This window comes from Cavia porcellus, unplaced genomic scaffold (assembly GCF_034190915.1).
Source record: "Cavia porcellus strain 051 isolate PalLab524CR breed Dunkin Hartley unplaced genomic scaffold, mCavPor4.1 scaffold_12, whole genome shotgun sequence".
Lineage (NCBI taxonomy): Eukaryota > Metazoa > Chordata > Mammalia > Rodentia > Caviidae > Cavia > Cavia porcellus.
Genome location: NW_026947495.1, coordinates 52,710,695 through 52,736,446, shown reverse-complemented (window position 1 = coordinate 52,736,446; position 25,752 = coordinate 52,710,695). Strand labels below are relative to the sequence as shown.

Below are 25,752 nucleotides of genomic sequence, written 5' to 3'. Positions count from 1 at the left end.
TAAGTTTACAGAAATATGTATTTTTGTTTACAACAGAATTCAGTAAGTTTTGTATGACTCATCAAATAGATATTTAATTCATCTTTAACAAATGCAAAAAGATACAGATCTATCCTTTCTCTCTTCCCTCCCCTCCCCTTCTATTCCTCCTTGGTCCTCATCCTCTTCTCTCTCTCTCCTTCTCTCTCATTCATGCTCTCTCCTGTCTCTCCTTCTCAACTATCATGTTTGCTTTGGAGGTTGTAATGATGGAAAATCTTAACAAATCATGCTTTTTAAAATCTTCTGGATATGCCTGAAGAGTTTGCATTATTATTTCTTATCCTATTCTATTTTTATATATATTAAAAACAAAAGGAGCTTCCTTGGGCTTAGGATGCCTTTGTGTAACCTTCTTTAAGGAAGTAGAATAGGTCAGATTTTCTCTTGGGTTCATAACAACTCACTCCCTAGCTTCTAGCCAGATTATCAGACTTAAATTTATTTTGAAAACAGAATTCTTATAGTTTGACCTCTTTTTTTAATCCAAATATTATTTAAGCTGCTTTAACTCTTATATGGAGAGAGCTGAAAATCTGTGAGATTTTTTTTTTAAGGCAGGGAAGAAGGAATTCTCCAAAAAATTTAAATGTTTGCCAGATCTACTAGTTGTAATTGACATAATTCATTTTAATGAGTTAGAAGTTTTTGAAGGGCTTTCACTGAAAAGCATGTGACGCCTCTCTTTAAATTCCCAGGCTTTTAGAATCCTCTCAGTCTCCAGTTTCCACATTTACTGCATCCAGTAAACTGATAAACAAAAATGATTTACTATAAAATAGTTATAAGTAAAGAAATGTCCTCTGAGAATACAATAATTGTTTTCATTTTCTTTTCCCCAGTGCCAGTGATATAATAAAATGCTAATAGATGCAAATTATGCATGATCTTTAATGCATACTAAAGAGAGACCATTTAAAAACCAGGTACCTTTTGTTGGTGGATAAGCAGAAGAATGTTGTTTCCTTTATAAGGTCATGTCCTAACTGGAAATGTTCTCTTCTGCGTGGTCTGCAAAGACTGACTACCTCCAGACTGCTGCAATTAGACATTCTTGAGGAGGTGTGGGCACATGACTGAGAGAGACAGAAGACAAACAAAAATAATTTTTAATCCAAAGAAGGAAATCTCGAAAAGATAAACAACTCCCCACAGGACAGCCACTGTGACATAAAGAAGGGAAAATTGAAATGTATGAAAAATCAATGAGGTAATAATTAAATGTGGGCATACTGCACAGCAGCCAGGATAGCTCTTGGATTTGGACTTAGAGCCTGGGAACTGAAGACACCAGTAGTTAAAATAGAGCCAAGAACAGCCATCATCCTGAAGCTAATTTCATGATGAGACAGTAAAAAACACATACCTGCTACAGTATAGTAGGATATTTATAGGAGGTTAAAGATACAAATTAAAGTCCAGGAGCCTATACATTCCTGATTACCCAGCATTCTTAAATCAGTCCTCCTCAGTCTCACACCTGGGGTCTCAGCTGCAGCATAGCTGTCATTTATGCTATCCATGGCCCACGATTGATGACAGTCATTCGCTGATGAAGCTGTATACATCATTTCTGTCCGAGCTGCACTGGCCAGATGGACCCTGACCATCCATCGCCTGTCAGGGACGCATCTGTTCACACTGCTGCTAGGGGTACTAACAAGTCATTGGCTTTCCACAAGGACGGTGTCAGCTGGACAGGGCACAACATAAAAACCGGTGTTGCTGGGGTTTTCTTTTTTCTGTCTTTTTTTTCTTATCAAGAGACTTTTTTTTTTTCCTCTCAGAAGGCAATACATTACATTAACTTTTTAAAAAGTAATACTGCAGATATCCGAAAGATCAAAAATACTATCAACTTCATATTGATAAATCTAATTCATTTTCCTTCTTGAATTTGTTGTTGATGGTGTTTTAATAAAATAATACATTCAAAATGATTATATTAAATTTTTGTGTTAATATGGGAGCTTGATGATCAATATTTATGGAAAACAAATGTGTATTATTTTTTTTCTGAATCCAGATTGAATTTATTACTTCTACTATTTTGTAATACACAAAACTATCCCTCTGGATAAACTAAAAAGTAATCCAAAAAAAATTTTATAGTAAGTTTGTTCACTAAACTAATCAACAGGAAGATAGTTATGTTTGGTAAAGATCATACTTTCAGTATTTGGAAAAAAATTATTCTATAAAAAGGCATTGTTTTACCAGCAAAATAAGGTAGTGTCTATGATTTAATTAGCTTGCATATCAGAGATCATCTCAGTACTTTCATGCATTACTTTAGTTACTTCTTATATCCCTCTGTTTGTATTTTTCTGTTTAGAAAACTGAAGATGAAAGAGTACAAAAATATATCTAATGATATTACTGGAGCTAAGATTTGAGCTAAAAATACACTAACAGCAGTGTCCACAGGTTAATTTCCTTTCGATTTTAGTTGCAAAAACTCATCTTCCAATGAGTCTAAATAATTATAACGGCTTAGTAACATAGGACTTTAAAAATATTTTTACTTTCAATAAAAAGGAATTTTTTTTTTGCTATGGTAAAGATTTAGCAGGACATTTCAAATTAAGTATGTGTGAGAGCATGAGTCGAAATCAGACAATTAACTGCTTTCTTTTTAAATTTAAAAGTAAAAGTTAAACTTCAAAATCTGCTTTGTTATTCAAAGACATGTTTCAAGAAATTTAGTAGACACCCACACAAATGTTCTCAGTGAGTAACAGTGTATAATTTGCTTAAAATGATACATAAGAAAACAGAACATGTGGAATGAACAGTCTTCAACAGGTGAGTAAACCAGAGGGAAACGTTGGAATTCAAGAGAGGGGAGCACATGGAGATTTTAAATCCATGCCCTAGAGCATCCAGTTATGTATTTCTTCAGTTGTTTGATTTAAAAAAGAAAAGATGTACAGCAGCTTCACCAAGTGAAACTAAGTTTCAGAGGTTTGGTGAAAAGTTACTGTTAAAGAGAAGAATATAATTTTATTAAATGGAAAACACAAGAGATAGAGGCTATTTTCAAGGTCGCAGAGGAGGCATGTCTGCACTGACAATGTGAGGCACATTGTTGAAAAATATGAGGGACTATAAACTTCATTTTGGCTGTCTGTTTTGGCAGAAGCAGCAGATCTGCAAGGAAATTTCTCCATAATTCTCCATTTTGGCTTCATAAATTGGCAAATCGCATAGGTTTTCTTGCTATTATGGCCTTAAACTTCAATTAATCTACTTTGTTCTTTTTCTCACAATATTTATTACTTTGGAATATGGTAAAATATTAAGACAAAACTAAATCGCAGTGTATTTTCTATTGTTTCATGATATAATCAACTTTTTAAAATTCCACAGATATTGCATTTGTAGAAAGTTGAAATATGTTGATTGTCATGATGGGTTCCTCCAGGATTCAGATGTAAATGGGTTTTGAATCTAAAGCAATTATGATCTTTAAGAGGTACAGAAATTTACATATAACTGCAAACAGGCTGTCATTAAATCATAAAAGTAAGGTGTTAAACGTGTTGGGATGAGATTGCTTCCAGTGGGAATATAAAACAAAGCTCTAAGGAGATGGTACTATTAAAATAGTCTACATAAACTGATTTAGGTATTTCCTTTGTATTAGACTACGGATGCTACCTCCGGAACAAGTTACTGTTTCGATTAGGCTGATCAAGGTTTAGAAGAAGCAATAGTGAGGAAACTAATTTCATCTGCTGTGGTACGTTACTAATAATAAATGTTTTGTTAATGTTTTGTAAACATGTTTAGAGGACTGAATGAATGAGCAAATGAGTAAAAAACTAGTTAATAGAGCAAAACTTTGTATATGAGTTAGAATTTGAAATGCATTATTAAAAAATAAATTGGAAGACTATGTTGTGATATGAAATGAAGGCCTCTCTCAAAGATATCCACATCGTAATCCCTGAAACCTGGGAGCATGTTCATGACAAAGAAGCTCTACAGATGTAGCTATGGCTAGGAGCTTGAAAATGGGGAGCTTTTCCTGGATTAGCCAGGCAGGCTTGATATAATTTAACAAGTTCTTTAAAATGTGAGAACATTTCCTCCCGTGATGACACAGGGATGTTTCTGCATGAAACACGAGAGGCCTGGGATATCGATGGCTTTGTGGATGGAGAAAGAGTGCCACCAGCCAAGAATGCAAGCTCTCTGGAAACAGGAACAGATAACAGATTCTGCCCAGAACCTCCAAAAAGGAATGCAGCCCTGACAACACCTTCTTTTTACCGCTGTGTGACCCATGTCAGCCTTCTGACCTACAGAACTGTAAGGTAATAAAACTGTGTTGTTTTAAGCCAGTAAATTTGTGGTAATTTGTTAAGGCAGTGATAGAAGACAAATACATATATTTTGTGTTGTTTTAGCATTCCACAGTTTATGGGTCCATCAGGGTATTTTCAAAGATCATGTTGCCACCTAAGAAGTCAACATTGGAAATGTGTATCTTGAATTTGGTACTGAGTTCTAGGAAGAAAGAGATTCACTATTGAAGTTTGTATAAAAAATATTATTAAATTTGTTACATTTTACTTCTCATATAGTGAAATTAACTCTATAATATTGATAATATTAGTAATTTTGCAAGTTATTTTATTTTAAATTAACTAGAGTTGTTGAGCAACAAAAGAAATTTAACACACTAAATTATTGAGTTCAATTTTATTGAATTTTGTCCTTTTCTTGCATATTACTAGTGCCTAGAACAATACTTTCCCTGAATATAATTCTCATAATTACTGATTGATTCAAATGGTAAAATATGTATATACGGTTTTAGAAAGGGAATTTCCTAGTTTGTTATTTTTTCATTTAAAACAAATGGCTATATAGTTTGCTGGACATTGTATTTATCTGAATTAAGGTGCGGTGAGTATTTTTTGTAGTATAGACTCGGTGAACTATGTACAAGATCAAAACTCTATCAGTTACACTAGGTAGTATACATGGGCATTCCTAACTCAGAGTTTAGAAGACTACTTGCTTTGACTGAATCTTTTATGAAAGATTTAGAAAAAGTTATACTGAAAAAAACTATAACACAACTTTGTGCTCAAAACATTTTTCACATGTAAATTTGTATAGTTCTGCATAAGCAGGTAGAGGAAATAATAGAATAGAGTTGTCATTACATCACTATTTGATTGTTACATTGCATCCAGAGTACTGAGCTAGCTAGTCCATGGTTCAGTCCTGTCCTTACAGGGAGCTTAGCTGTCTTCACAGCTCCCTTTGGCTTCATTTCCTGTATATGCCGGACTTTGTTTGTTGAATTTTTTTTTTTTTTTTCATTTCCGAGTTTATACCGAAGGAATTTCTTTTTAAAGTCTCTCAGACACAGGAATGATTCCACCGCCTAATCAGCTGTCCCTCCACCTCTGAATCGCCACACGGCTGCACAGTGGAAGAAAAGTGAGACTACGTTGGATGCATGAGACACTGCTCCGTGATGCTGGATCTAGCTGGGCAGCGAGAGTCCAGTGAGGAAGCAGGAGGGTCCAGGCTGACCACAGGGCCTCAGGTTAATCCAGTATAGAAAAGCAGACTCCATACCAATCACAAGTGGCAGATTGTAAGATTAAACCAGCAAATTAAGCCAGCCTGATTCTTCTTTGTTGTTGTTGTCCACAAATTTGAAAACCTTGGGCAGGCACTTATTTTTCTTAACCTTACTGGAAATGGGAGAGCATGCAGAGTCTTTTTATCTGAATTTGCTTCCTTTAAACCAACATGTGTTGGGAAAAATCAGTAATCTTCAAACCTGAAGAATCTGGTAAATATTGGTGACTCTTATCTCAGTATATATTTTACTACTGTGGAAAGTATTTGTTTCCATTTCCCACTTTTCATGTCCTTACAATTAAAACAATTACAACCTCTAGGCTGAAAGAACACTTTTGCTCTGGTTTTCTTTAGTTAGAAGAAAAAAAAATCTGTAACTTTAGATTACCAAATTTTTGCTACTCTTTTCAGACTTCTATTCCACCTCATTCACCTTGTTTTTATCTAGTTTGAGCTCATTTGAAGATCATAAGGTGTGGGGCGCGAGATTGTCCTTTAATCTCAGGATACTCACCATGTGACATGTACAAGACACACCATCTATCTGTGCAAATTTCTCAATTTTAAAAGTAGGTGTAATGGTTTTATTTAACCAGGCACTAGAGATACAAATATGAATGGTGTCTGACCTCAAAAGGTTTGATTTCACTCAACACAGGTTGTGTATGAAAGAACTCCCTGAATAACAGTGTGTAAGGGCTGTGAGAAGAGCTTCCCACCAGGAGGTGACAGTTCCTGATTCCACAGTGGCCTTGGGAGTGCGGAGAGGCTAGAAGAGAAATGTGAAGCATATGAATCCTAAAAGGCAATCAGTAAAATTTCTTCTCCAGTCCAGAGGATAGGCTTCACTGACAGTATATTTTTTCTTATTATGTTGTTTTGTAAATACACTTTATTTTTAGTTTAATTTAATTTAACTTTTTGTTCTGGAAATCAAATCCATGACCTTGTGCTTGCCAGACAGGCACTGCAAATAGATTTTTAATATTTCATATACTATATTTTAAAATTTTGGTCAGATGAGATCAAAGATTTCACTTTTTTTTAGTGACAAAAAAATTAAAGTCTGATCTCAGACTTCTAGTTCCAAATTCCTCCTCTACCAACCACCCCTACTGTCTGAATTCTAGCAATTTGTTAAACTTTCCTATGTCTTCATTTCAATTTTTAGAAAATTAGCATAAAATTTGCTTATTTCATATTATATTCATGGTTTAAAAGAGATAATGTACACTTAGCACAAAATAAATTTTAATTATTCTTTTTAGTACAAATATTAGTATGAATATTGATATACAGATTCTTCTGCCTTCCCCAGATTATGATATAATAAACACTGAGTGACAAAAAGACACTAGGGAACCCTCTGCTTTACTTTCCTGTAGCTGTGAGAATAGCAAAATTCCGGCCATAGACCACCCTTGCATTTTTTTGAGGAAGCACAGAGGTCTTATCTTACTTTTCCCAAACAGAAGGTAAGCAAGTTGTTTCCTTGAATGAAGAAGATCTTCTGCACTGTTATAAATTTTTTAATCTGGATTTATCTATCCAGATCATTCTAAACTCAATGTCTAGCATAGAAATATAGAAAAGATTATTATAAAGTATTAATTTAACTTAAAATTCTGTTTGCCGAAAATCTCTAAAATAATAAAACATGTTTTGGTGATAAAATAGTGGACGAAAATTTGAAACAAATGACCTGGAGGAAAAAAAAGTGAATAGAAGAGAAAATATATAGCTCAAAATCAGTAACATCTCTAATTTGTAAATTTGCTTGGCGACAGTGTTGTGGTTTATGGTGCCTACTTGTTTTAACTACACTAAACACTAGTTTCTTTTTTTAAAAATAATCATGATTATTTTTCCTGCAGCACCAAACTCCCTCATGAAAGGTGTCATGTTTGAGCATGAGGGGTCAGATTTCCATTGGCAGCAGCCAACTGACCATACTTTGTTCATTGGGATTGATCCAGGAGTCAGGCTGCCAGTGGACTAGAAGAGGTCCAGCAATTTTTTTGGAAACAAAATGGCCTTACCTGGAAGAGCATTGGCAGCCAGGATGGAGTGATTCCCTGACTTGAGCTCACTAGCCTGTGGGCACAGGTCAAGAAACCTCTACTGATGAAGTCTTGGGTGACTCAGAGCAGACTACTAAGGGGAGTTCAGCAAACCACTGAAAAAAGTCCACTAGAAACCATCTGACAATAAATTAAGGAGAAATTCAGTGGCAATACTCCAAAAACTGTAAAAGCAATCCATTAGAAATTAGAAGCATTGAATATCCATAAGGAGAATTCTTGGCAGTCTGGTGAGCATACAATTTTTAAAAATTTCATTTTCGTTGTTTTATTTTTTTTCTATTTGTTGTAGAAGAGCCAGAATGGTACAGGAAAAAACTAAATCAATTTTTAAAATATATGCCTTATAAAGTATTTATAGATTACATTAAAATATGTGCACTTTCAGTGTTTCCTAGACTTCTAACACTATGTAACGCAAAGCTAAACAATACAGAAAAAATTGATTTATATTTTGTGTCTACAGCTTATAGTACTGTTAGGCTGATTGAAGGGAATGAACTATAGGTGAAGATTGGAATATAATTTGATATATGAAAGGAAATTTAGGGATAAAAATAAAATCAGTTATTTAGAACTTTCAAAAAAGATGAATAATAATTTAGTTTTTAAATAAATTTAATTTGGTTCTGTTTGGGAAAACAAACAATATTAATTTTCAATGTGGTGTCAATAATGAAGAAGATTCATCTTCAACCATTTATCATTTGTAATAGGCAACTGAGTTAGATATAAATTACAATAGGAAGTCAGACAGCTTAGGCCCTCAAAGGAGTCAGTGCAGAAGATCAAGTATCTTGCAACTGCGAAGGGAACAGACATGCTGTGGGCCAGATCGCAAGACAAAAGTTAAAACAAATGCACCCATGTACTTCTTAAGAATAAACACCAGGAACTGATATTCTAAATAGGTATCCACCACCTTGAGGAAGCCACAAGGGGCTACTAACCCAATCCCCTGCAAGAAGAGCCCCTGTTCTGTATTCACTCATGTCTGCTTGCTACATGACTTGCTTCCTTATTTAGTCCCAACTTAATCACTTTCACTTGAGCACTTATACTCATGATCTTATTGATTGATCATAGTTTTGTCCCATCTCAGGCCTACCTTGCAATTTCTCATTTTTTCCCACCTTGGAACTGCCTCACCTTGGGGTTTTGTTCTGTAAAAATCCCTAGAAAAGGCAGGGTCCTCTGCAACCCACTCAGGACCCCTTCCACCTCTTTCAGAAAGAAGCTTTCTTTCTCTCAATAAATATATTCTGCTCTTAACCTTCATTGTTCCTAAAATTCATTCTTCGTCTTTAGAGAATGTGAACTTACACCAGACATCTAGCAGGTTGGGGGTTTCTTTCCCCTATATTACTTGGAGGCTTAAAATTTTGTTCGCTCATTTGCTTTATTTCTATCAATCATGATTCCATAAAATTTCAGCACTTACACTACTAATAGATATTTTAAAATTTTTTCCTTCAAAAATCAAGTGAAGATAAAAGAAAAATTACAAAAAATAAAAAAAATATTTCAGTTGCAATTTTTTACTGTTAAGAAACTATTTTAATTGAAGATGTATTAATAATTTCTGAGTGATACTGATATATGCATTGGCCAATTATGGACTCATGATTAGTTCTCAGACTGATATAGAATTGTAAAATACTCTCCTACATTGGAGGAACTTAACATTTTAAATCTATTCAAACTGTTACATATTTATTTCTTAATTACATTCTCAAATTAAAAGAACAAGTAAACCACAAGATGTCCTAAATCCACAATAACTATACTTTAATCATTATCTAAGTAATAAACAGCAGATAATCATAATTTAAATGGACAGAGTTAAAAGGCAAAATTTTGATTGATAATAACCTTAAAAAATCAGAAGTTTATGATACAGCAAGAAAATACAAACAGGAGGAAAAGCATCCCAGTATAAGCTTTTCATCAGAATTTACATCTTGCTATATTATTATGTTATTTGTTCCTATAAGGCATGATGAAGAGAACTTAAATTCTGTAAGACTAAGAAAAGACACAGATTTTTGTGCATGTTTGAAATGAAGTAATTTGTAAAGCAGCTAGGAGACGTTATGATCTTTGGTACATAGGATAAGGCAGGATGAGGGCTCGCCCTTTTCTCCTGAGTATTTTGGTAGAATATTGTTACATTCCAGGACAAGGACACACAACGCTGTAATTTAGTTGCTTTCAGGAAAACCTGTTTACCAGTTTAAAATTGTGTTATGAGATAATAATAGGGTAAAATTTACAACGCTTGCAAAACATCTATTGATATTTAATCAGGCTGTTGTTTAAACAGCTGATCCTATGAAATTTTACACAAATATTGAATTTTTCTGGTATCATTCTGGACATATTCAAGGACTTTTCTATATTACTTTTCAAGTAACAGTATCAAAATAGCATGAGGTTCATAATCATTCAGCACTTTAAAAAGTCAGCACTTGTGCTTTTTTGGAATAACTGCACTGAATCTAAGGATTTATAATATAACAAATAAAACATTTCCAAACATCCCCTTTGTTTCTTTGTGATTATAGAAGATGAACATAAATTGTACACCAGAAAAGCGTTATTTTCCAGAAAAAAGCTTAAGATTCCAATACAATGACATCTATCTTTTGCTTACCCTATAACCAGACTTATCTATGAAAAATCAATGATAAGCAATATTCTTATACAAGGTCTCTGCTGCTTACCATTACAAGGGCATGACATATATATCAAAAAAGAAAGTTAAAAGTCAGTTTAAAAACAAAATACTTAATACGTTTTTTTAGCAATCTATACTTTATAAAATATATTCCTATGAATTTTCCAACTTGATTCTTATACTAACTCTGATGTACTTAGGATATATAATTTATACCACACATAATGAAGGGAAATAAATGCATAAGGTATCATAAACTGGCCAAGACATACCATAAAACTATAAACTATAGAAAACAGAAATCAGACTGTCTTCTCGTTTTAATGAATGTGTGTTTTCTAGTACAAAAATTTTCCAGCTTCAGAAGTTAAGGTATAAAAATTTAAATCTTGTTTGAATTAGTTTATTTCAGGAAAAACAGATGACAGGAAAAACAGTGACTTCCTGGCTGCCTCCCCGCAGCCAGCAGGGCCTCCGCCAGCACACGGAGGCTGCGTGGGCTTCCTTGCTGCTCCTGCTGGCCAGTGGGGACTCCCCTGGCACACACGGTTTGGGGGTTTCATCGTTTCCTTGCTGTTTCTCCCCGACCAGAAGGCTCATCCTTTCTGGTTTTCTTGTTTTGGCTAAATTTCTGAATTCTCTCTCTCCATGGATTTCAAATCTCAGTTTAAATCCTTCCTGTGTCCCTAGGATCCAATTTTTCCTCCTTCTCTTCTTCATGTTGCTATGGTCTGGAGTCTGGACAACAAAATTTGGAGAGATTCTTTCCCTGCTGTTAACCACTCTGCCATTTTCCTAGAAGTTAATAACAGAAGTTAATTTTTAAGACTGCAACAACTGTAATGCCATGTAGAAAATGAGTACATACATATTTCTTACAGAATTGAAGACTAAACTATTCTAGGCATTCAAGAAGGGAACAGTTATAACTTTCTTTACTCTAATATTTTTTCTCTCCAGATTGTGCTCATTTTTGTGTAAAACAAGACCTTTTTTATAGCAAATGACCGCCAATTGAGGAAAACAAAGTGAATGTACTGGATCATGTGCTAGAATACTGAGCCATTCCTGGGTCCAGGAGCTTAAAGCAATTTCATTCGTTTTCAAGAGTGTTTCTCTGATATGATTGCAAAAACAATTGGCAGATCTGCATTTATTAGTCCTCTTGACTTAGCAGTGCTAGAGAAAATATATGTGTATCAGTTTCTTGCAGCTATCTTTGATGAAAACCCTGGAGTTCCTCTGATTTTTCTAGCTTGATCACATATAGATCTGCCCTGAGCAGATCAACCATCACCTTGACCTGAGATGAGGGGAATTTGAATGACAAGCCTGAATCACATGACTCTGGTGTTGGAGAGTATTGTTGGGAGAGACATTGGGGAGCTACAGGCTGTCTTCCCATGCCCATGTCAGAAAAGAGGATTTCCTGAAGGGTGAAAATACCAAACAATCAGAAAGCAAGAAATATACACAATGAAGCAGGTTATTATAATTATAGGAATAGGAAAAGTGAGTTTCTACACTTTTCAGTCCTAAACGCACTAGCCAGGAAGATACTAACCCAAAAATGTTTGGTTAATAGACTGTTATTTTACCAAATTATTCCTAGGATTGCTCATTGCCGCTAATCTAAATGACTACTGGTCATCATTGTTACCAATTATCTGTTGTAGTAAAACAGAAACCTAAACTTTGCCATCAAAATTTCATCCCTGGAAGACAGTGCTACTTGTATGTGAAAGGGATCCATGGTACATTGAATATTAATTTATCCATTTTTAAAATATAATCTGCAATATACTATGTTTGACAGGCATAGTGTATTCCATGCATTCATGCTACAGAGTTGATTTTCATTTCATCACATTTTATGGAATGTGTTATGTATCCTGAACACACACACAGACACTCTCCAACTTTCCTTGACCCTAATTTTCCTTTTCCTCAGATGAGTGAGCTATTCCTGCCACCATTTATCATAACTGTTTTTCTTCATAGACTTCTGTAATGTCGCTTTGATTCTTAAAGCTCTCTTGAAACTTTACTCTGGAGTTCACCTAATTCAGTGGCCCATCCCAATTTTCCTTGACCTTTACCTGGCATTTTTCTGTTAATCAACTTCTCCCTGTTCTCTGTTGGCTTCCACTATGGCTTTCTAGAATTTGACTCTAAATTACTGATTCACATGATGGCTCACTTCTCACCATCCCAGAAATTATATATATATATATATATATATATATATATATATATATATATCTGAATTTTCTTTTTGAAAGAGTATCTTCTACAAACTAAATTCTACCCCAGGTTTATATTTTGCCTCAGTTTTCCAAACATTCTAATCTAATAATTGTATTCTTTTGTTATACTCTTCCGTTATCAATAGCATACTTTATCAATATAATTCTTTTGGGTAATTATCTCTTTTATGTGTACTATTCTGTGATTGATATTGTCACTTTTTCAAAATAAGGCCATTATACTTATTTTCCAGAGTTACTTCTAAGTCATTATTGAGCACATCATAAGGATATTGTAAAAAATATTTTCAATTAAATTTGTTCTCTAAATAAGCACCTTCAAAATTTCTGTGAAACCACATGCTTTATATTTAGTGGTGAAAAATAAAAAGGAGTCAATTATGTAAATTAAACTGTCATGTCCCTAAATGCAAAATTTCTGGGAAGGAAAGGTATGTAATGGCATATCTCAAGGGATGAATACATTCCAGAAACATCAAAGAATAATACTTTAATCTTTAGAGCAATTAATATCCATTTCAAAAAAAATTAAACCCTCCAAAATTAATATCAGGATCATATTTTACAGATATTTTAACTTTACCACACTTTAATAAGACTTTAGTATTATGAAGATAAAGCTATTATAAAAGAAAGTTTATATTCTCACTAATTCTACATGATTTAAAATTTCATATACAGCAAAAAAAAACTAAAGGATATAAAGGATTAAAGGATACAAAGCATTTTAATTAAGAGCAAATATTCAAGCAAGAAAGGATGCATCTCAAATTCAAACCTTAATGCCTCTAAATACATTAAAAGTAAAAATATTTCTGCTAGTTAAAGATGTCTGATTAAAATCGTCGTGAAATACAGCATTTCTTGAAACAATCTGCTTTCACAGATTTAAAGATATCAGGCCTCTCCTTGTCTAGTGTTTCAACAACTGAAAAAGTTGGCTTCAGACTCTATGCCTTCGTTGTGATGAAACACAACCTCGTTGTTTCAAATCTCAGCTCTTAAATTTCCTTCTGCTTCCTTTACTGTTTTGTGCATTTTCAATGCGTGACAATTAGCTTACTCTTTGCCTAAATTCCTACAACTTTTGAATGCAGGGCATTCTTATGGGCTGTTGAAACAAACCTGGGCTATTTCTTCTGTTACTAAACTACACTTTTTAAATGTTTATATTACACATGAAGCTTACTGAAAACCGACACTGAAAAAACTTTGAAGATAATTTTTTGCTGTCATTTTATACAGTTTTTCAAGACTTCACAAAATAATCCCCATTTTTCTGATCACTAACTAAGAAGTCAAACTTTTATACGAACTCATCCAGGGTCACTGAAAGGTCCCTCAATTTTTCACTATGCTGCTTCAAAATTAGGAATCATGATGATGCCTTCCTCATCAAATCTATCTTCTTTTGTTAGTTCATGTATATATAGTCATTTTCCAGTTTTATTTTCTAATTTAAGGGGCAGTTATACTAGCTTAATAACTGAAAGGAATAAAGCATTTTATTTTGAGATCAAGTTAATTTAGCAGTCTTATATCCCTGAATAGAAAATTTTTTGGAGTTTGAAATATTTAAAATTCTGAAGCATTTTCTTTGTTTTTCATAGATGGGACATTGATTTGAAAGCAAGGGAGACTATTTGTTTATAGAACATCACATTGTGTAGTGTAATTTACTCTATTTTGTATCTCCTTAGGACACAGCCAAAGGCTTCCACATAGCTTTTGCTTGTTAAATGGTTGAAAACTATGTAATTTTCCCCATAAACGACGTACTTACGTTATACTGAACTTCAGTGTGTAAATAATAAAAAGAACTCCTAGGAATATTTCAAGGACTCAAGAGTAGGGACAAGTATCATTTTTTTTTTTTTTTTTTGACGAGGAAAAATTTAGGAAAAAGAAAATATTTTCAGCTATAACTTCCATAACAGAAAATTTTTGATATTCTTGTTCTGAAATAGTCAGTTATTATTTAACTGCTAAAACTATTTTTATTTGTTTTCTTTTTTATATAAAATGCTGGGGAGCTGGGGATAGAGCTCAGCAGCAAACTGTCTACCTGGCAAGTGCTAGGTTGTGAATTTGATCCTTTGTACCAATAAAAAAAAAAAAAATACTGGGATCTATTCACCCAGATGTATTTGAATCTTATGTTATATCGTTTAACTTTTTAGTAGGATAGATTTTAAGTTAACCTTTTTCTTCTTGTTATTTTATAAGACATTTAATTATTTCATAGAGATTAATAGTATATACTTAAAACATGTTCCATTAAAATGAAACAAATGTTTTAATATTTGTACACACTCTAAGAATTTTGTCTCATTCCACTTTCTTCAGTTTTCTTTACTCATTTTCTTGGCAACCATCATAGAAAGAATTTAATTTAAACTGAATATTGCAGAATAATTCCAATTGTCAAAAATTTCATGGCTGATTATAAAATTCATTCTGTAATCTTAACAGTTTGCAGTTTAGCAGTTCGAATTTCTACAAAATTATCTTAGTTTTTATGATCACTAACTCCGATTCCAAAGTGACCTGATCCTAATAGCACAAAGCCATTAAATATGCTAAAAATAAAATGAATATTAACAGAATATTCTAGGAAAAATAGACAAGCACAACACAACTGAGAACGTGGGAGGCTGAGCCTTAGTCTAATATCAACCAGCATGATGCAGTGAATTATTCTACATCACTGGGGCCTTTATTTCTTTAGCTGTACAGTGAAAAGATTAGATGAGGTCAATCAATCTCAAGCTTTGAATATAGAAAAACTTTGTGTACTGGGAAATTATAAAATGAAGATTGCTACCTATTGACATTAATACATCTTCTTAAATTACTACTACCACACTATTCCAACTATAGTACTGAGACTCAAACCTAGGCTCTGTACATTGAAGTATATATTCACTCTTTATTTTTTTTTTTAATTTTGAGATTTTAATTTTGAGACTTAGGGCCTCACCAAGATGCTTAGGTTGGGTTCAAACTTGTAGTCCTCTGCCCCAGCCCCTCAGAGTCCTGGGATTACATACTCACCACCACACATGTGTGACACAATGCTGCTTAGTCAGTAGGTCCTGGTGCTGCCTGATAATAGATGCACATCTCTTAAGAACATGCAATAAACCAATATTTCTAATATTGCTTTGAATTGTGGAAGTTTCCAAGTTTAAATAGGTGCCACAGATACTAATTTTTCCTATTTTACAGATTAAAAAACTGAAGCATACATGTTAGATAACTAGGTTTTAGCAGTAGGATGTTAAGTGGAGAACTATAATTGGTACTAATGTCTTCAAATTCCCTGCTTCAACATTTTACTCACGTCAATTTTTACTCTGTAAAAACAATAGACCAGTTGGTTTCTGTTGTGTTTCCTTTTTCCTTCTAAGCAGGTAGATTCATTAGACCTCCTTTTCAGCCATGTGACTGAATTTTGATAAATAAAAGTAAACTAAAATTTGTATTTACCAATAAAAGACTTCTATAGACAACTCTTCTTACCTAAAGAAATTAAGAGATATATATGCACAGACCCACAAGTCTAGCCACAATAAGGAAAGGGCCTGAGTTTCTGCCTGGTGCGCAATCTCCACTTCTTGCATCTCACAGTCTACCTATATTTTACTGTGCCATAAGTAAAAAATAAATTACTATTATATTAATTCACTGAGAAATTAGGTTGTTATTCATCAATTAGACGAGCACATACATACTCCTTTCACATCAGACCACTGTAGGATACCGAGATTACAACACATGCAATATTGAAATATTAGCTGGTTTTTCTTTCCATTTTTGCTTGGCTTTTAATTTTCCTCTCCAGATACAGATAACTTGATGTGCACTGTGCAAGATGTGAGTGTGGCATGAACGAGGATTAGGGAAAACAGCAGAGCAACAAGACAAATTAGCTCATGAATCCTGTTTATTTTACTTACAAATCCTGGCCCAGAAGCTGTTGACAGTCACTGGTTTACTGTTGTGTTTTTCAACCTCTTCTGAGTATGCAACAGAACTTCTCAAGAACTAGCAGATGGATGCCCCAATTATTCCCTCTGTGGGACTCACTAACTGTCAGTATTTCTGCTTAAGACAAAGCTTCCATCTCCCACTGTGTTAATGAGACTGTATATACTATTCTATTTCTTATATTATTTTTCCCACATAGTAATTGGAATTTTATTTTTTTTGCAAATAAACTCCTTGGATTTATGACTTTGTTGTAGGATCTTAGACAATTCAAACTAGCATACCAAGAATCTTCTGGATTCTAAATCAGAGATTATATTTCAAGTATAGAGCTGAAATTCAGAGTTGCTTCAAGATCTGCCAATTTGATAAGATCAGGGAATTAGCAATGCCTTGCACTCTTTTTTGGATGAAATCAACAGAGATATAATAAGGCTTTAAGAAAGAAGTTACCTAGTATTTGTAGGAAAAAAGGAACAAATTAAATTCATAAAATATCCATGACCATAGTTCAGGAAAAAAGATGCATATTTGAAAGACCTAAAGAGTGCTATAAATCAGATATCTTGGCAACTTCTTCTATGAACAAATGAATGACATCTGTATTCCATTGGACACTGCCATAGTGTAAGATTGAGAACCGTGTCATAATAGAGTGAGGCAGGGAGGGAAGAATCAGAGAAAAAAAGCAGAGAAAGCTCTCTCAGCTCAGAGACGGGATTTCAATATCCAGATTAAATTTTCTTATAGAAAGTAGAGACTCTTTAAACATTTTGTACATTTGAGTTGGGAAAAATAATATTCATACCTCTTTCATACTGCAGTATGTTGGATTTTAATTCACTACTATTTATTCATTCTTTCTATAAATTTTCTATAAAGCTTTTGGTGTATACTATGGGACAAGAAGTCCTTGCTCTATGATATTGGGCTGATTCTGATATCTTTGGAGCAACAAAACATGAGATGGCCTGTCAACTGTCCAATTTGAGCAAAGTTTTTAAAACAAATATATGCTTGTAAAACTGGTAAGCAGACTTCAGAATTCCTGAGTAGATGAAAACAGATTATGTAAGCAAAACTAATTAATAACTATAAATGAAACTTTTCACCTCCGAAAAGTGGTATAAAAAAATCCCCTGTAACCAATCCCTTGCTGTCTGAAAATCTGTATTATGGTAACTACTCGTAACAGTTAATTAACTTCATTTTGCATTTATAAGCCAGCCTGACACATCATGCTTCTTAGGCTGCTTCTTAGTGCTTTTGGGTTAGAATGGATCTTTCAGTAGGAGTCCCAAAATGAACAGATATGCAGAGATCACACTAATTGACCTGCAACATTCATGTAAATGTAAGTAAGAAAAATGTTTGATGCTTAAGTCACTGAAATTAAAGGGATGTTTATTAACATAGCAAAGCTGACTGATAGGCATACTGAGGGAGGAAACCGAAGCAAAGCAATCAAGTAAAGTTGTAACATGTAAGTAACCATGCCACCTTCTGAAGATGGGCCAAAAGTTCGAGTGATATTCTGCATCTCACATCTATCATTCGCTGTTTTTCCTCTCTAAAATTCAAGAAGCAATTCTACTTACAATGTGATTGAGTACATCAATATGCAGGGGTGGGGGAGAAGGAATGCAAAACTAACACTATTTTAAAGCTCTCTATGTGGAAGTTTTAATCTCATTATCATGAAAAGTTGGAAGGCATGCTCTTTTTAAATGATTGCAAAGTTTAAAATGCAAGTTGGGAATTCACATGAATGCCTAGAACTATGAGTCACTGAAAAATCCTGGAAATGCTGTTAAAATAGTTCCACACTCCACCTCCCTACTCAGCCTTTCTCAAAGCATTGTAATTCTTCATAATACTGGGTATAGACGGGGGAATGAGAAGACTGGCAAATCTTTGTGTTTGGGTTCATTGTTTTTCAGTTTTCCTAAAGTATAATTGATGAAATAATTATTGATAATTGATTGAAATAATTATTGATGATTTGTTTATGTATATGCGTTTTGGAATTCACATGTATGTGTAGATATAAATGATTCTTGGTATATGGATACACTGTAAAGTGATTACCACAATAAGCTCATTCACATATCCCTCACCTCACACACAGTCATAACTCTTCATTTATTCTGAAAACATGTAAGATCTACTCTTTCAATGATTTTAAGTATAAATTATTAACTATAGTAATCGTGCTTTCCAATAGATCTAAGAACTTTGCATCTTGAGGCTCTGTGCCTTGCTTCTAACCCTAATATCTCTACTTCTCCCTGGTTACCACCCTGCCCTCATCGCCTCCTGGCAAACACGATTCATTCTTTCTGCTTGCATGAGTTCAACTTTCTAGACTCCACATATAGGTGAGACCAAACAGAATTTGTCTTTCTGTGTCTACTTCATTTAAAATAATGAACTCCATGTTTGCACATATGTTGTCACAAGTAGACAGGATGTTCTTCTCTTTTGAGGCTAAATAATATTACATCATATGTCTGTGTGTGTTTATGTGAAACCCATATTTTCTTTATTCATTTTTCTGTCAGTGGACACTTAGATTGTTTCTTCATATTGGTTGTTGCGAATCATGAACCAAAGAACAAATGAATAAAAACAATTTTTTCTTATGGAAATAGAGTGAGTATTGAGATTACTAGATCATATGAAAATTAGGTTTTTCTATATTTGGGGAATCTTTAAGTTATTAATGCTGTTTACATGCCATCAAGAGTGTACAATAGATTCCCTTTGCTACATAGAACTTTCTTCTTTCTCACTAAAACATTCTAACATGTTCAGATGACATTTCCTGTGATTAGCTGTGCATTTCGCTGATGAGTAGCATTACTGAACATTTTTTCATATACTAATCGGCCATTTGTATGACTTTTTTGACAATTACCTAATCACATCCTTTGTCCATTTTTTGATAAAGTTGTTTGTTTGCTTGATATTGTTTGAATTGATTGGCATTTTAAAATCTCTACGAAAAACCTTTCTCTTTTATATTAAAGGCTTGCTTTTAGGATCATTCCTTTCATATTCATTTTTAAAATAAAAATTGGCCTTGGAAAGCAACACACTCAGTAATCATGATGCTTGTGGCCTGAGTGAGCAATGCACAGATCTCAAAGAGGGAGTTCACTGTGGTGGTGTACCAACTCATGTTGGCCTGAAGCTACAGGGCTACTGCTACATTGCCAGTAGGATTTCATGCTTTAAGCAGCTAAACCAGCTGTACCATGAACCAGAGCATTACCACCTGCACCAGGTCTTTTATCCAGAAGCCACTGAGGTCACCCTCTTCCTCCTAGACAAGCTTGCCTATCAGATCCAGGTCCTCTGCTTGCAAGCTGGGATCAAGTGCAATAAGGGAAATCTACCAGGGGCCAGGAGCCTGCTAGAGCAACTGCTGTGCTGGGGAAACAGGAGGAACCAGGGCAAGAATGGCTATGATGGCCAGCTCAACCTGGGTTGTCTGCTGTCTGAAACTGTGTTCCAAGTCCTTTGTGTCTCTGCATGGCTCAGTCTACCAGCTAGACCTTTCCTACAATCTGGTGCTGGACCATCACAGCAACATGTGGTGCCCCAACTCTGAGGCATATTGCCAACATACCGATCATGTCATCTGCCAACACTTGAGCTCTGTGTGGGTATGGCCACTAAGAGCACTGATGGCCACAATGTTGGCAATACCTTAGTCCTGCCACCTTGATCTGGCAGCAGATGCTCTAGCAGAAAATGCCCATTTGAATTGTAAGTTCTTTCAACCCTGTTTGTATGACTTCTTGGATGCCATGATCACTTGCCAGAGAATTCCAGAAGAAGCTTTCACTAACTCTGATAGGCTCTCAGTGAAGCTGACAGAGCAGGTCCAGAAACTCACCAAGCAAGTCCTGGAAGCAAGATGCAGTACAGCTGATGATTTTGTCACAAAGCCATTGACTGAATATGATGAAACTCCTGAGAAATGCATTCCCATGTTGATAGCCCAAGCAAATATCTCCGGAACTTTGAAAATTATCCATTGGTAGAAAAGATCTTCTTGTAAATCTATGGAATTCTGTAATGACTATGATAAATGGAAGTTGAATGTAACTCATGTTCCATTCATATAGGGAAACAAATACAACCATTGATTTCTATGGATTGTACTCAGGAAACATTGTGATAATATTCTGAATATCACCACTATTGTACTAGTTAACATCTGTGTTTCTTATATTATGATGAGTCAAAATGATAAACTAAGGAGTTAATAAAAAAATGAATGAGAAGAAGGGCAGCTATCCTACAACAGCTGGGATGAGGGAACGGAGAAAATAAGAAAAGGAAAAGAAAAGTACACACACACACGCACAAGATAACTAAGATCATTATACTACTAATTACTCTTAGTTCATTGAAAAAAACAGTTTGTGCTTACATTGTTTGGTCAATTTTATGTGTCTATATCTTGTAATCTGAGCAACAAGTTTGAAGTTAACAATATGAATATAATTAAGCATTGCTAATTCCCTATTATATTGTTATGAAATTCTGTATAATTTTTAAAATTATTTTTTCACTTTAAAATAAAGAAAATCTACCATCTCTGCATTGTGAATTTGGTGATAGGAACACTTTGTTTCACCAAAATTTATGACTGGCATTTCTCAAGTTATCAAAAGTTTGGCATCTTACAATAAAAATCTGGGAACTGATACTTGGTATTATGACAAAAGATGTTTTTTTTTTTTTTTTCCTTTTTAAAAAATAGGCCAAAATACATGATTGCACTTTGAGACAGTGTTATTTAGGAAAATATTCAGTATCCAGAACACTGTGAAATTCATAGCAGAAATATATCTCCTGTTACAGAGTTAGCACTGTCCCATATGAGTTCAATGAGTTGAAAGCTTTGATTTGTGAGACTGTAAAATGGATTATGTGGGTATAGCTGGTAATGACTTTTGTTAATATCTGTTACATATATTTCACACAGTGTACTTTGTATTTATCCTTGGCATTTTCATATGCTTTGTGTTGAACTTTGCACACTTAAAATTCTAATATTGTGCACTCTGTCTGAGGAATTTTTTCTTTAGAATCTGTAAGGACTGCGCAGTGTGTGCTGTAGCATTTCTGCTGCCTTTCTGCTAGGGACAATCACAGCTCTTGTCTTCTCACAGCAATTGCTTCAGTGATTTCTCTGTATAAGAAGTAATCCAGAATAGCAGTTCATACTCAGATTTGGACTGACACAAAAAGTGTGGCAATAGCCAAAAATTTGTTGGAGTGGTTGTGTTTGCAGTCCTGTGTTGGCTGGTATGTAAAGGTTTGGTAGTCTACAGTTATACCATGTCTCAGCAAATAAGAATAGGTTTTTACCATTTTAGGATAGAATTACTGTCCAATAAATTTTATGTTTAATTGCCAAATAAGTAAATAAATAATAAAAATTCAGTATTTGAGCATGCTAAAAAGAGCACATAATCTTTTACACTACAAAAACATCATTTTGTATTGGATTCTAGTACTTATTTCCTTAAAGATATCATCATTGCCCAAAAGAGAAGCAATTATTTATTACCTCCTTTATGTGAATTGTTTTTTTCTGTGGTTTAAATGTGACAAATTTTGGTTTGGCTTATTAAGACATATGAATCATTTAGCTTCATGTATTCTATATATAACTTCTTGTCTTACTGCCTACACAATTGTCTTACACAATTCTAAAACACAAACTTTAACCAAACTCCTCCTTTTCATCCTGCTTCAAAAATATTTTAATAAAAGCTAGAAATATTTAGTGATTTATTCCAGTACAGTTTTATCCTGAAATCTGCATTCTTTTCAGTACCTTTTCTATACTCCTACCACCAAACATGTTAGCCTTATACTCTGAAGTTTCTATCAATGCAAAGAATGAATTACCCATGCTTCAGTGAAACATGAAACCAACCCCTCCATTTTTGCACCCCAGGCCTTCCTGATTTCTGATATTTTATTCTGTTGCCGGAAGTCATTAATTTTTTTTTCTTACTAGATTTCATTCATCAGCAAACAAAAATCATATATACTAAGTGGTGCTTATAGGCGTGACACAGACTACTATCTAATTACCAAACCCATTAAGTCTTCCTGTGTACACAATCACCCTATATATTCCAGACTCTGTTACACTTAGGAGTGGTTTTCTTGCTAGTTTTTAGTGGATGATATGAAAGTATATTAGTCCACTTTCCCATCACTGAAACAAAATAATCAATAGTCTCAATATGAAGAAGGGGAGATTCTATTTAGTTCAGGGCTTCAGGGGTTTCAGTACATAGTAAGCTGACACTAAGGCAGGAACATCATGATGGAAGGGCACGGTGAATCAAGGCTGCTTAGTTAATGTCAACAGGGATGCTGAGCCGGCAAGCAGCATCATAGAGTAAAGGGCAAGAGCCTAGATTTCCTACTTTAGATCATGCCTCTGTGACTAACCCACACACATCTGACAGTGTGTGTTACCGGTCCTCTGGGTGGCTCCCAAGACAATTAAGTTGACACAATCAAGTTTAACTGCCACAGGGAGAGAAACTGATACACCACACTTTCAAGTCTGTTCCAGCCAAGTCTTCTATTTGTTTTGTTTTCTGCTGTGATGTTTACTAACCTACCTATCTGAATGCTGACAACAGAGCTGCTGATTCCTCTGCAAGAGTTTTTAAGTCTCTACAAAGAAAACAGCAGCTCACTAATAAAGACTAATTCAGACATTTTCTGAGCTTCTAGTAAATTAATACAGTGACATTAAATCCACTTTGATTCTGGGATAGTCTGTGACAGGACCTAGCATCAACTTAAGTAATCAAAATGGCAAGAGTTGTCAGGAAAATAAATCTGTAGAGTTATGGTGATAGTCTATATATCTATTCCTTTAAAAAATAATCCCCTCAAAAGAAAGACCAGTATCTCCAATTTATTCCAGTCAACTTTCCATTTCATGTGATCATCAAAATCTCTCTCGACCTCTATATTGCCTCAAATGTAATTGTCTATTAGAATGATCACTTTTACTTTCCTGTGCATAAATGCCCTTTGTACTTTGATTTCTCTGATTCTTAATGCTCATTCTACCTCACAACTCAAGGCTCTAATACTTTTGCAGCATCTTTCTCATTTTCTTGATTTGTGCATGCTTGGGGAAAACTGGGTACATATTTTAGATCTCCTTTTTTTTCTATCAATTCTTAGGTAAAGCTATCTATTCTATGACTAGACATATCATCTATTTGAAGACTTTCCTCAAATCATAACTCCATTTCATAACATGTTCCTAAACAAAACTGACCTTTCACTAGCCTTTCCCAACATTCTCCTAAAAATTCCCACCTTGGCAAATGATAATTTCATCCTTCAGCTGCCCATTCAAAAGCCTTTGTTCTACCCTGTTTTTCCAGGACCCATATGTAGTTTACTGGAAAAGTCTGTCAGATTTACTTTCAAATGCTTCCTAATCCTATGTTTTCTCCTATCTTATAATTGTTCCCTTAATCCAAATGATTTCCTTCTTGGATTTTCTAATAGCTTCTAACTAGTCTTCTGTATTTCTTCTTGGCTTCCTAGAATCTATGTTCAATTGAGTATGTAAGAGTGATACTTTTAACACTAGTTAATATATTGCACATTGTTATCTCAGAACTAGTTGTTCAGGTTACAAAATCTAGACACAAAAGTGATTAATCAAACTATGACAGCACAAACTTATTTTTGATGAACTAGTGTAGTTGTCTAGCATATATATACATACACTTATATATGATTTTTTAATTTTAAAGAGGGTAAAATTAAACACAACAAAACAGACCATAAGAAAGCAATGTAAGAGACATAAATTTCAAAGCAAGACAATCAGAGATCTTCACTATCTATCGTATTGTCTCTTATTTTCTTCCAAATAGTTGTCCATATCTTCACATACAGAGAATTCACACGAAACAACATAGTATAGAACTGACCTGAACAAGTTGAGGAAGGTGTTTTAGGTCTTCAAGATCAGACAACAGGGAAGTCAACAATGGTTGTCATAGTGTCTCTCATTCTCTTCAAAATATCTCTCCATACTTTCATGTATGTTGAAACTAAACAAAACAAACCAGACTAAAGTCACTCTGAGCAAAGAATAATAATATTGCTGGATTTCACATCATGATGCTGTGGAATCAGCGCTGGGTACTCTGGTGTCTCTCTTTCTTTAAAGTAGTTGTTCTTTCATCATGTGTTATATGATCAGCTCTCATAAATTGTTTATAGGCTCTACGATATGTTAACTCCCTACTTTTTCTTTCCTTTTTAAATTCTGTAGCATTTCTATCCTTTTTTCTTTGTTTTTAAAAGTGAAAGTAAGGAAAACCAAAAAAAAAAAAAAAAAGAGTAATACTTTTAAACCCAAGTTATGTCTCCTTTTTTTCAGACTCTCCAGTTGTTTTCTATCCCCCCACATAATGTAATCTAAGTACTGGGGTCTAGAAAACTCTACCGTCTGGCTTTTGGTTACATTTACATGTGCAAATGTTACTACCTAAATTATTACAGAACAACTGGCTCTCTGAGTACTCTATTCTGGTTCATCCTTGTACTTTATTTAGGGCTCTGAATATTAACTACTTTTTCTAGTCCTCCTCTCATATTTTCTTCAAAATCTCTGGATTTTTAAAGAAATAAGCCATTAATATTTTATTTACAACTAATGTTAATGACTGGCAAAGTATATAGAGTACACAGACATGTTCCATATATGTTTGTGGGGACAAGAAGTATTTCTGATTTGAATTTTTAAGTAATTTCTTAAGCAAGTACCATGAAAGTTGGAACCATCATGTCCTTTAATTATCAAAAATATTTATTAAATGTCTATTATGTATTAGACACTGTTCTAGGTCTTAGAGGTTCAACAACAGAAAAACTGACCAAAGTAACTGATTTCGCAAGGCTTATACTACAATACTACAGATTTATTGTTGGATTTTATTTTCTCCTTTTATCTTGTTGCTATATTTTGGAGGCTGTATGTTCATCAAAGGTACTTTCATTAAAAATGTGATCT

At 34.1% G+C, this 25,752-nt stretch overlaps 1 pseudogene; it reads left to right on the top strand.

Moving 5' to 3' along the window:
- The first annotated feature begins 4,149 nt into the window (after window positions 1-4,149).
- LOC100718901 (intraflagellar transport protein 70A-like) lies at window positions 4,150-21,571 on the top strand (annotated as a pseudogene).
- The last annotated feature ends 4,181 nt before the right edge of the window (window positions 21,572-25,752 follow it).